This window comes from Diuraphis noxia, unplaced genomic scaffold (assembly GCF_037042655.1).
Source record: "Diuraphis noxia isolate RWA-SAM2 unplaced genomic scaffold, SU_Dnox_SAM2 contig0005, whole genome shotgun sequence".
In the NCBI taxonomy this organism is placed as follows: Eukaryota; Metazoa; Arthropoda; class Insecta; order Hemiptera; family Aphididae; genus Diuraphis; species Diuraphis noxia.
Window position 1 is genome coordinate 46,880,666 of NW_028301715.1, and position 13,179 is coordinate 46,893,844.

General features: G+C 30.0%; 1 pseudogene; it reads right to left on the reverse strand.

Annotated features, from left to right (window-relative positions):
- Window positions 1-9,470: 9,470 nt before the first annotated feature.
- On the reverse strand, window positions 9,471-12,954 carry LOC149055419 (uncharacterized; annotated as a pseudogene).
- Between the last annotated feature and the right edge of the window lie 225 nt (window positions 12,955-13,179).

Sequence of the window (13,179 nt, forward strand, 5' to 3'; positions counted from 1 at the left end):
TATTTTTTATGAGACGTAGAATATGTTTATGTATAATATCCATTTATTCCTGGTCCCAGTGAATTCGAGGACAAACGTCTAAATTGGAATCTTTATAACGAACATTGCAAAATATTGTCATAAACGATGAGATAACTCACTAATTCGCCATTATATGCCGTACCTATACCATATCCGATATTAATGTTATACCATATATAGGCTAGGCTAGGTTATCGTACGTATCATTGTGGGGGCGAAACCATTAAGTTCCGGCGGCGTCATAATATAGTGCTGATGATGGTCATAATATATTTTTTAAAGATGATATAGATATGCCTGTCTACATTACATACTATCGCATATACCACTCGCATAGGACGGTATATACGCGCGAAAGCGAGTATAATAATTTCACAGCGATAAAAACGTTTAATAATATGCCCCGTAAAAATACGAAAGAATGTCGTAAATTATTTATTTTGTTTTTTGCTCACGCACCGACCACGCTGTAAACAAAAATCCCAAACGTCATGTGCTTATATACATATAGGTAGTGCATACAGCGTATTTTACAATTTGCAATATTGTAATCGGTATTATAATGAGTACACAATATTATGTTATAATATGTACAAGATGATTCACCAATTACAAAAATACACTTCCTAACGTTTTAAAATCACCGTACAGCCCCCACACGTCCCGAACCCATTCTCGTGGACCTATTATTCTTAGTATACCTACTCACCGTAAATAATTCGAAAACCACTAGTTAGAATTTTTATTTTTTTTTCATTTGATAAGCGAGGTTGGCAGCTCTAAAAATATATCCGCTAAATAATTTACAGTACCTACAGAAAAGGGGTGAACACAGAAGTTTGCATTTTTGCGAGACACTCTTTATTTATAGAAGGATAAAATTCTCAACAATTTAAAAATACCGTCTTTGAGTTTATATATTAAAAACAAATATATATATAATATACATATATCCTAAAATCAGATTTCGAATAATTGCATTGTCGACGAAAAAAAAGGGGGTGAGCACGGTCGGCGAATCACCCTGTATTATAGCATATAATGTATGAATTATTATAAAACGAATAAAATCGGCTTTTTAAGAGCATAATAATAATAGCAACAATATGATGTAAAGCCCTCTTAAAAATTCGTCTGAACCGCGGGCGGTGCCTATGCATATAGCCTTTTCTCGGGGCGCTAACGATAATTTATACGACGGCGACGGTGGGCGCTTATAATCCGAACAGGAGACTCTTTCGGTCCGGAAACACTGGATTCTTGGCCATTAATTTCTATACGGCCAGCCGAAGAGTCCCGTTTAGATCCTCTTCGCTTTTGGTTCGCTTGTATATATGTATATAGATAATATAAATACATATATATTGCACATGATGTGCATGTTATGACGATTTTATGATCGAGTCATTTACACGGTCGTTTAACCACCGCAGACGGCCGGCACGATCCCGACGCTTTCCGCTGCGGAGAACACGTCCCGCCGACGATATTATAGCCCTCGTCGAGTATAGAACCCGCTCACGGTCGTCGTATTTCACGATTATTCAATAAAGTTGTATTATATTATTATTATACGTTTTTATTTATGATTTTAGATTTTGTTGTAAGTATAAAAATAATAAAAATATATCATTATTATTGTTTATTTATGTAACGACGTTTTTGTTTTTTCGTCATTTGTTTTTTCAACAAGTGTTTTCGTCACCACTTAAGACCGTCGATTCCGTTCATTTATAAATTTATAAATATATTGTTTACAATATTATGCTATACACTATAAAGGTAAACGTTATAATATTAGGTTTAATATCCGTATATTATACAGAGTGATTGAGTGATTCGACTCCAAACACGCTGACCCCCCCCCCCCACCCTGGTTTTCAGTTCTATCACCATAGCTCCGCGAATTCCTAACTTATTATCACAAACATATACGTATATTGCCCTTTAAACACAAAATAAATTAACTCAAAATCAACCCGTTCACCAATTTTGATTTTAATACGTCCAAATGTTCAGCAAAATTATTATCTGCTGAACTATATAATATTTTACGGTACCGAAAATGATGATGGGTTCTAATTTGAAAAACAGAAGTTTGTATCTCTACACAGGACAGTCTTTGTGTAAGGTAGAACAAAATAAAAATCTCAACAGCTTTAAAATAATATGGTCTGTACCGATCAGTATTTTAAAAAATGCATAGAATCAGATTTTCAATAATTGCATCAAATTGACGGTATAAAAATGCCGGGGTGTGCATGCTTAGTGAATCGCCCTGTATATATATCATATATAATATATATGACACTGGTTCATCGGTGCATCGTACATTATACACGTGCGGTGATAATGATTTATAAAAAATATATCATAAAACTATATAATATTATTACTCGTACAACGAACCTATGTGTGGTCGTCGCCAATAAGACAATCATATACGTATATAATATAATATATCGTAAGTATAAAGTGAGTGTGATATATATATACACGATTAACAGTCGAGTTGGGTTTCATTCGATTTTATTTTGTTTCGCTGTACCAGTATAAGTCCTATTTAATGATATAATAATCATTATAAATTATAATAATATGGACATGTGTATAATAATATTTCCTGGGTGAGAGTACAATTTTCGCGACTATATATTATATATCCTCAAGGTGTACAAAGTCTAATAATATAAACGCGTAAACAATATTATATAATAAAATGAGTCTTGGCGAGTTAAATTGTTATTACATATAACGCCACACTGCACGACATAATCTTCTGTACAACAGAAATGAAAAGATGTTCTCGTTGGTAAGAGTATATCAGACGTCAACGAACAGACCGATTTGGCTCTTTTTTTTTAAACATAAATTTCGTAACACTTATTTCAAATGTGTGGGCTAATCGCTTTGTCTTTGCAGATCATATACGTCATATCACTCGAGCCTTTATTCCCGAACGCCGTGACTACATCGTATCATTAAATATATTGAACTTTCGGCACTATATATAAATACACGTGAGACACAGGCACACAGCTAACGGAAGTCGGTGTTTTGTCGGTTTTTTCCCGGCACGAGTGTGATGATATTCAATTATCGAAGTGTTCGATTTTCTCCAACGACGTCTCTCGATCCGCTGCAAATCTCCGAAAATATCCTCAAAGAGTATATAAATATGTATATAAACGCATAAACGATATTGCTTTAGGTCTTACCGATAAAATTTATGACATACTCCGTACTACACGTAATGATAATATTATATAAACGCATACCACCGCGGCGGGTTTAACTTTCGTTCTACTTAAACTGAGCTTAACTTAAAATTTAAGTTTTAACTAAAATTAAAATATACACTCGAGACAAAATAATAAAAACGTGCGCAGACTCATATGGTTCCTGGGGTGTACATTACAAATTATAGAACCAACGATACTATTGTAGCCGTAATAGTTATACAGGCAATTTTTTTACAATTTTTAACAATAGTCTTACAGTGAAAATTGATCAAAAAATCTATCTTGATAAAAAAAAGTGTAAATAGGTTATAGGTAAACTAATAAGTTGTGTAGAAAAAAAAATATCAAAAACAAACTGTAAAAATAGCTGGTAGCATACTATTTTTTTTTTAAACTCTAAACAGTCCAAACACATTCCGTCCCTTTCCGGTAGAAAACATGGTTTTTGTTGTTTCAGATCATTTATTGAAACCTTCATTAAAATCGCTAAATTATGATTATAGCTTTGAGCTGGTTTTAGTTCACGGATTTAATGTCTGTAAGACTCACTCAAAAACCAAATATACTTTTGGTAATAATATTATTCACATACGGCGAATACCACAAATGAAAAAATACCGAAGACTTTTATCAATTCTACGGGATACTATATATATATATATTTATGATATTAGCACACCCATTCGAGACGGCTAAAACCAGCTGATATAAGTATATGTGCGGAAGACGAAGCCGTCGATGCTTTTTTTTTTCCAGCACTCGCGATCTGATATTTAATTATCGAAGTGTTCGATTTTCTCCGACGACGTCTCGCCCGCGCTTTCCGGCGTCAGACTTACTGCAGCAAATCTCGTCACGACGTTTGTAATAAATTTTGTCGAACGTCTAGCAGCACTCTCGTAATATTGGAATTATAATATATACATATTATGTAGGTACTCGACGTCGTGTCGGACTGAGTGGAAAACGGTGACACGAATTCGTATCGTCGTTCGTTTTTAACATTATTATAATCACTTCCCCGTTTCATTCGCCTTGTATTCTTTCGCACATATTGGACATTATCTTGTCATTTGAGTTCCGAATTTATTCGTCTTAAGCTCGTCTTGTACGCCCCCGCACGTTCCCGTCACGCGATTTTCCCGGCGTCACCCCGACGGTGTTATACTAATATTATTTTCGCACGGTTTTTGTCGTGTCGTGTCAAATCGTCGTCGTCGTACACTTTATATTATTATTATCATATTGTACGCTGCACTAAACTGAGTTTGAGTCGAAACGACGTCGTCGGCCCAGCAAGAATTAAAAGTTTAAATATATATATATAAAAAAGCGTCGCGGTCGCGCTGACCCGAATTCGGATAGTGTTTATTACTGCGGACGCCGACCGGCGGGCGACTGACTTTTCCGGTCGTCGGCGTGGCTTATTGTCTCGTGACTCGGTAACAATGTACACTAAAAACATTAAAACGTTGCGTGAATCTATATAAAGTCAACCACTATACGACCATAACGATATTCAGTATCATATACGTATGCTATCCACTACCGGACCGACCAGCAAGTCTTAATATATATATGGACGGCCGTAAAACCGTTTTTGTTTCGGTTTATTTATCATTAATTATTATTATTATCGTCGTCGTCGGAGTTGGATTTTTTTTTTCAGCATACGTATTATATTATTATGGTATTTGGCTGATTCGCGTTTTAATGATTTAGTTTCAACCCTCCTTACAATTCAACCTTATTTACTGCAATTCGCTAGTCCACGATCATATTATAGAGCACAGCTCCCACGCCTCGTTTATATAATAATAATAATCTTTTTATATATATTTTGTCGATAAAACTACCGTCGCATGCAGAATGATTAATCGTGCAAGACAATAGGTACACGACTGCCATATTAAACGTCTGCTGCAGAGTCGTCCAGTTTGTGTGTAGTAATTTTCACCCTCATTGTTGATATCGATAGGAAAAATAAAATATATTAATATTGCTAGGTGGATATAGTGTGCGTGTCCACCGCCTCTACGCCTTCCATATAAATCGTCAAAGGTCAATGGTAAAAAAACTCGACTTTCCTGTATAATGTATAGGGTTTAATAGTATTAGTATCATTATATCGTTCGATTTTAAATGCACTGTGACATGTATAGCGGTATATAGGTGATATGAATTATTGTATTCATAAGTCATTTTCACAAAACGAAAAAAATAAAAAACAAATTTTTTTTATCGTTTAATGATGTGAAAATTATTGTTTTTACCATTTTTTATTCTACTTATTAAATTCATATAATTTATATAATATACGGTGTTTACTGTATAATTACATAATACATTCTATTCAAACTTCAAACTAAAAATAACTTTTTTAGACTAAGTACGTAAGTGTAATACAGAATTTTGAAAAAAGAGATCTTTTTAAGTTTTAATATCAAAATGGGATAATCTTTTTAGCATCATTTTTGTTAATTTTAATTACAAAAAATATATTAGTACAAAAGTTAAATTTCTATTGTAATTCTAAGTTGTTTTTTTTATGTGATACTATAATATGTATTTAGTAACTATTTTTAAGTTATATATTAGCTTATATTTTTTGGTTCACTTATGTTTTAATTTAATTTATATTTTATACTATGTACCTATTCTTAAATTTTAAGAGGGTACAACACCCGTATTTGTTATCTCAGTCTTACAAACGTGTAACATAGAAAATTTAGAGTATTTTTACGATGATTCGGTTTTTAAGTGAGTTATGCACGTATAATAAATTGTAAAATAAAAATGCTCATAACTCACTCAAAAACCGAATTATCGTAAAAATAATTTCAAAAAAACACAGATAATGTGCTTAATGTTGCCACATATTTTGTGTAAATTTACACAAATAATTAATAACAGTGTACCATCAAGTTTTATGGTAGGTCTATATTCACTCTAATTTTTAAGCCTATGGAGTAAAACGTGAACCACTGAACGTAAATTTCACATGTTACGCGTTTGTATAAGACTGAGACAACAACAAATACGAGTGTTACGCCCTCTTAACAAGTTTAGTTAAAAATTTGTTTGTGTTTAATCTTATACAACTGTGTATCTCCTATACGACCTTTGGAGACATCGCCACTTCAAATTCATATTTTTGTATTTACTTACGTGCCTAATAAATATATATCTGTTAATTAAATGAAATAAATTAAATTGTATTATTATTATTATTATTATTCTTTTTATTATTAAAATGAAAATAGTTTCACAAACGAATAATATTCTGAGTAAATATACTTAACATTTGTAGAAAACGTGGTGGCGATGCTCTAGCGGCCAACGAGATACAGCATCGCCGAGGTGCAATAATAAATAATATACTAATCTTCCGATCCTTATGGAAACATTATATTACGAAACGAACATGCAATAATTTTCAACTCAATTTTTCTTCCTACCATCGAGACTATAAAATTTAATCGTTTTTAATATATTTTCAATTTTGTTATACCAGCCACAGTGTATTATAATACAATACGCATGCAGTGTATTTAAAAACACGGTAAACATGGCGAACGATAAAATAATCGTACAATAAATTTCAAAACGCTGCGTGCATCACACATTCACACAACGTATTTGGGAATTTGGGATGAATAGATTTATTAATTATTGCGTTAACTGCAGCATGCGATAATAACTTCTACGCGTGCGTTTGTACGAACACACATAATATAGGAGGTGTATCATAAATATATTATATAAGTGTGCGCACACATTTGTTATATACATTCGAACGTTTATCCAATCGAAATGGTGGTGGCGATAAATTCGATAAATACAAAATGTATATAACCTAATGGGAATTGGGTCTATAATGTATATAGGTTTTATGCGTATATATAATATTTACGCGTCCGTACGAAATCGAATTAATTATGTTTGCGGGTAGAATTTATAGGCAACTTCGATTGGTACCTACTTAGGCACTATTTACAGTGTTCATCGATAAATCGTACACGAATAATTCAATAGTATTAGTATCCCGAGGGAGAATCACATTACTCCTTCGTCGATTAACATTTTCGCGATCTGTCCGTCATATATAATAACATTACGAATAATATGTACACGCTGATTTGGATTCGCGAAGGTCTCTATGCGAAATGGTGCGGCACCACTATAAATCAGCACGCCTCGAGGCTCTTATTGTGATTTAAATTAAATCATGGCCGACGTAATATACTGGATGATTCACCAAGCATCATGATCAAACCCTTTTATCTTTTAACCGTAAATGTTGTTGTTTTTTTTGATGTTCAAGTAGATATAGACACACGTCATGAGAACCATATTATTTTCAAATATATTTTTTAGATTTTTATATGAAATTTAATATGGGGTGTCCGACGACGATAAGGTGGTGAAGCAAACTTACATCTTTCAAAATGTGACCTACATATTTTTATTGCTAATTGATCAGATCATTGTTTTGAAAACATTGATATGTCTATACAACATATATAATTTTATTTATAAATATACGATCTACAAAGCTTTATTTACAGTAAGACACCTATGTGGTAAGAAAAAATACATGTCACGAGGTACATGAGAAAATTATTAATCCAGTGGTTACACTTTATATTTCATTTTTTATTTTAATATATTTTTTCCACTTTTTTTTTTTTATTTTCAGGTATTGAGTCTGAGTTGAGTTCAGGAATTAGAGGATTTGGGTGATTTTATAGACATGAAGTTGATCCATAGGTATAATTTAAAATTCTATATTTGCTAGGTATAAGTTATTAAACTAAAGAATATTTTGTTCTGGATAAAAATAACATCCTGAATCTAACCGGACCGAATTTGCACGGTCGGTACAATAACGATGTCATTTAAAAGACATTATAATATATAATTTTATAATTATTATATTATTATCTTTGTAAAATCTCTACAACAACCAAATTCTATACGCATTAAAATAATAAGTGGTCTATGAAACATTGTCAATTCAAAATAATCAGAGGCATAATCTATTCGTTTAAACGCCAAGACTTAAAATATATTTTCACCCCTGTAGTACAAAATATACTTATTACCCTACGTTTATATTAATTGTATTTTAACTATAAAAAGTTATATACATTAAAAACTATACAACACAGTATTGAAAGAAGACATTGGTGTAGTATTAAATGCAAAATTGCTGAGGAACCGTTTTATATTAAATTTGTAGTTTTACTTTGTTGTTGAACAATATATGGTGAACCCTAACAATAATAGAAAGCATTATATTTCGATATTTTTCATCAAGAACATTTATAACTATATTTTTTAGTGCTAAAGATATTATTCCAAAAAGTTTATCATTAATTTAAAAAAAAAATGTGTGTGTGTGTGTGTTATCTCATGATTTAACACAGGCTATTGATTATATTACCGAGGAGGAAGTTTTTTTTATATATTTTTGTTTTTGTAATATTATAATGCTTACTGCTTAAAATTTCTTGTAGAGGATATTTAATTTACTACATAGATTTTATTATTTCTTGAATACAATTTTCGTAATGAAAACAACTAAAATTGTCTAGTGGGCCATGAAAAAACATACATAAGTGATTTAAATTGTGTACGTTATAAGATATAAATGGAGAACCATATAAATTGGAATAATCGTTAAAAAATTTTTTATAAGCTGCGTTGCTAATTCGTTGTACTTGAAACAGGTTTCAGTACAAATTAAAATTAAAATTACATAAATCAACAATAGGAAATGAAAATATAACTTTTTTTAAGTTGATCTTTAGAATAAGTTGACCAGTATGGCAGTATACCATTAAAAAGTACGTTGTTCTGTGACTTTTTAATATTCGATTCCATCTATTGCTTTGGATAAAATACATATCTCAGATGGTAGGTACATAAGATCTCAATTTTTTCAACTCGTAATTAATTCTATCTTTTTTATTTTTATTCAATTTTACTCGTTTATCACCTTTCTTCTAAAATTCAATTATCTGTTTTACTACACCTAAGCACATGTTGTGCATGTAATCGAACACATCCGTATTTGTGATATTAATTGCTAATCGAACTTAAAGACTATCACCTTTATGGAAATACTTATCTGTTTAATTTCTGAACGACTCGTCAGTTCTTAATAGTACATCTAAACCGTGATATGTCATTCGTTGCTCCAAGTTATGTACCATCTTCTGTACATAATGTACAGCCATAATATAAATTGTCACCTTTGACATTCAGTAAAAACGCTTTTGCAGAGGAACTAAACGAAATATTTGAAATGGTTATGGTAAAAAGCAAACCATTTGCACTTAGCCCGTTGTCCAACACCTCCAATAACCCTATAATTAACGGATTTAAAAATTCATCTACGAGTTGTGATTTTTAAAATCCGTGAAAAAAAACCAATAGGTACAACATTTTCCTTTAACTCTTTAAAATTTAATATTAAAAATCAATAATACTGGCCAAAGATGACATATTGAACTTTTTGATATAAGATTTCCATCTATATTAATCCCAAGTGCTAACACTTGTGATTTAATATATATTCATGCGTTATTTTTAACTAAAATAGATTGCAGCATATTTTTTAGACCTAAATGTATAACCAACCACCTGAAATATTAACGATAACATGAAGTTTAGGGGTTTTGATTAATGTTCTAATATCTTTTGGGACGTCTGCATTTTCGTCTTTCAATATCTGAAACAAGCTGTTAAATTATGCAAAACATTATGTTTTAAAAATAATAAACGCAATTTTTCTGTTAAATCTAAGTTGTTCAGTACATCATTTTCGGATATAAGAATCAAAATGCCATAATAATTGGTCATTTTTAAACCAATACAAGCATCAACTTCGATGCATGAATTATAGTAGTTGGATTGGATTGTTTAAATATTTGATGTATATTTTTTTTTTTTAATCACAAATCTGAAATAAAAACAATTGGATAGGTAATTTAATTTTACAAGAATAAAAAATAGCCGAGAAATCGGGATATGACTTACAATTTAACCTAATACAAGTTGATTTTGAATGCAGTGCAAATTATACTAAGAAATGCAATAACTGATATTCATATTAAATGTATGTAATGAATAACTAAAAAAAGACTTATCTATTAAAAGTAAACATTTAAATAACCTAAGAATTTCCTTCAATTATAAGTTTAACTTTAAAGACGATTGTTTTAAATAAATTATTCAAAGTATTTATTTTTTTTTTTAACGGAGATTTTAAAGTAATTATTTTTATAAGTTTTTGTTGTGTAATTACAAAATTTATAAAAAATATACCTTTGCAATTTAATAGGTACTTAATATTTGAACTCTTGCATTCCAAAATAATGGATATAAACCATATTCTTAAATTCCGTCTCCTTTGGGAATAATGATTAAAAATTTAAATCACATTATAGGCAATTCATAGTTCAAATTATTATTTTTTCAAAAAGTTTTCAAAAATTCATACTTCTATATGTAATTAATTTTAAAGTAAAAAATGCTGTTTTGATGTTGGCTTTTTGAATATTGATTATTAGTTAATATTTCAAGGATTGACTGATTTATAGTATTTAGGTACAACCTGTCTATATTATATTATCATAGTGTAATATGTAAAACAAATATTGTTATAGAGTTCTAAATAATACGAAAGATATTCACCAATAAAAAATGTTGAATCGGATATAGTACAATTAAAAAATACAATTTTAAACTATACCTGTGCTCACCGTTTGTTTCGTGATACTAGTTATTACAAAAAACATATGTATGGTTTTAATGAGTTTTATAAATGCATTTCATTAATATTTTCTATTTCTTTTTTTCGAAGTGAAGCGTACTTACCAATAAAATACTATTCGCTACATAAAAGTGAAAAAATTTAAGTTAAATAATAACTATTGTATTTTATAGTAATATTTTATTAATTTCAATTTTATAAAGAATTTATACTAGTTCATTTTAAATTAATTATACATTTTGATTATTAATTTGAATAAATACATCTTTTAAGACGTACTACCTATGTAATATATTATATTAAAATATTTATTTTTTTTTTGCTTTGTAAAATTGACTAATTTTGTAATTTTGTCTGTTCTTAAATGATTTTAAACGAACAATATTACCTTATGTGTGTCATTAGCAGATATGTTTGACGCAGAGGTATTAGCTTCGATTTGTCTTGCAGATACAGACGATAGATCTTGATCATAACCCTTAACCAGCAGTTCGCCTAAACTTACCATTTTCTTAATTTTACTAGGTACGTGTTTGATCATTGTTGTGATGGAAGTTGATATTGATAAATTACTGTCTAGATTTTAAATCAAGGAATAAATTAATATAATTTTTTAAGAAACAACAAAATTTTATAAATAAAGAGATACCTTCATAATCACTGTTTCTTCAGAGGAACTTTTTTGGTTGTTTTTTTGTGCTTCAAATTCGTCTTTTGTAACAAAGCTTTCTATTTTGACACATTTATGGCATGTATCTTTGAAGTTTTTTAGTTAAACAAATACATGATGCTAAATTTTGAATATTAAGAAATTACAGGTAGTTTATATTGTTTATTTGAATAAAATGTTCAACCAAACCTAATAAAATATTTTAATATTTAAATATAGACTCACTGATCACCAACCATATATTTTTTAGCATCCACAATTTTGAAATTGAAGTCGTCGACAATATTGGACTTTTGGAATATTTAAAATAGTTAGTTCCAGCAGATTATCCAATTTAGGCATTACACTATAATCATTGGTTTCCGTAAAGACAACAATAACCCATCGCTTATATGGCTGGACCTAAATAATAATGGATAACAAAACTATTTGTATTAAATTGCAATTTTGCTTTAGATAACATACAAATTATATTGGTAAACTTTAAAATTAGGTAAAATATGGTTAAATTACTTGACGAGTGACTTATTTCACATATACCTACCCTTGACCTGATTAAGACATTTATTGTAATTTACAATCTAACGTAGTATAAATACTATAAATTACTTACTAAATTATTACCATCTGCCCATTCTCCAACCTTTAATGAGTTCTGATAGATTAAGTCAGATAAAAGAACAACTCAAATAATCAACATATACACGCGCAAGTTCATGAACGTGGAGTCGATTTTTTCGACTTCAAAATTTAAATGAGTTACGTATTAACGCGTGTACTGCAATGCCATTGAAACTATTAAAACTATTTATGGGTCTCAATTTAGAAATTGCATTGTTTTAGAATAACACTATAAAGCCTTAAACAGTTGATTGAAATAGAAACTATATTTAAGTAATTCAAGTAAATTAAATATACATAAGTAACAATAATGAACTTAAGATAAACAATACAAATTATAGTATAAATTATTTTTTAAAACTTATTCTGGTTGTCGATTGTTCGAAAATAATATGAATTTAAATATTCTACAGATCCATTTATAGGTTTACTATACTTTTGTCCATTTAGAAGAATAATACTAACTAGTACAGCAAACCTGCAGTGACCACTAACTTTTAAATTACAATAAAACAAATTATAATACCGGGTGCTCTTTCATTTGGTTCTAAAATGTATGACTGGCAGATTATATTGTACGAATTTACTTTACGATCCTTCAGCGGTTGCTTTGTACACATAACTTTTAAGCAGTTTGCAATTTATACGAATATTTATGTAATAGTATGAACAACACGACAAAGTAAAGAATCACACGCGAATTATTCTATTGCGATTTGTACTGACTGACGATAACAAACACGGATCGACGGGTCCAGCTCAGGTGAAGTAATAAAAACATACTAACCTTATGTCTAATTATGTTAAGTCGGATATTTCTAAGTATTTATCTGTTGCTATCAGAG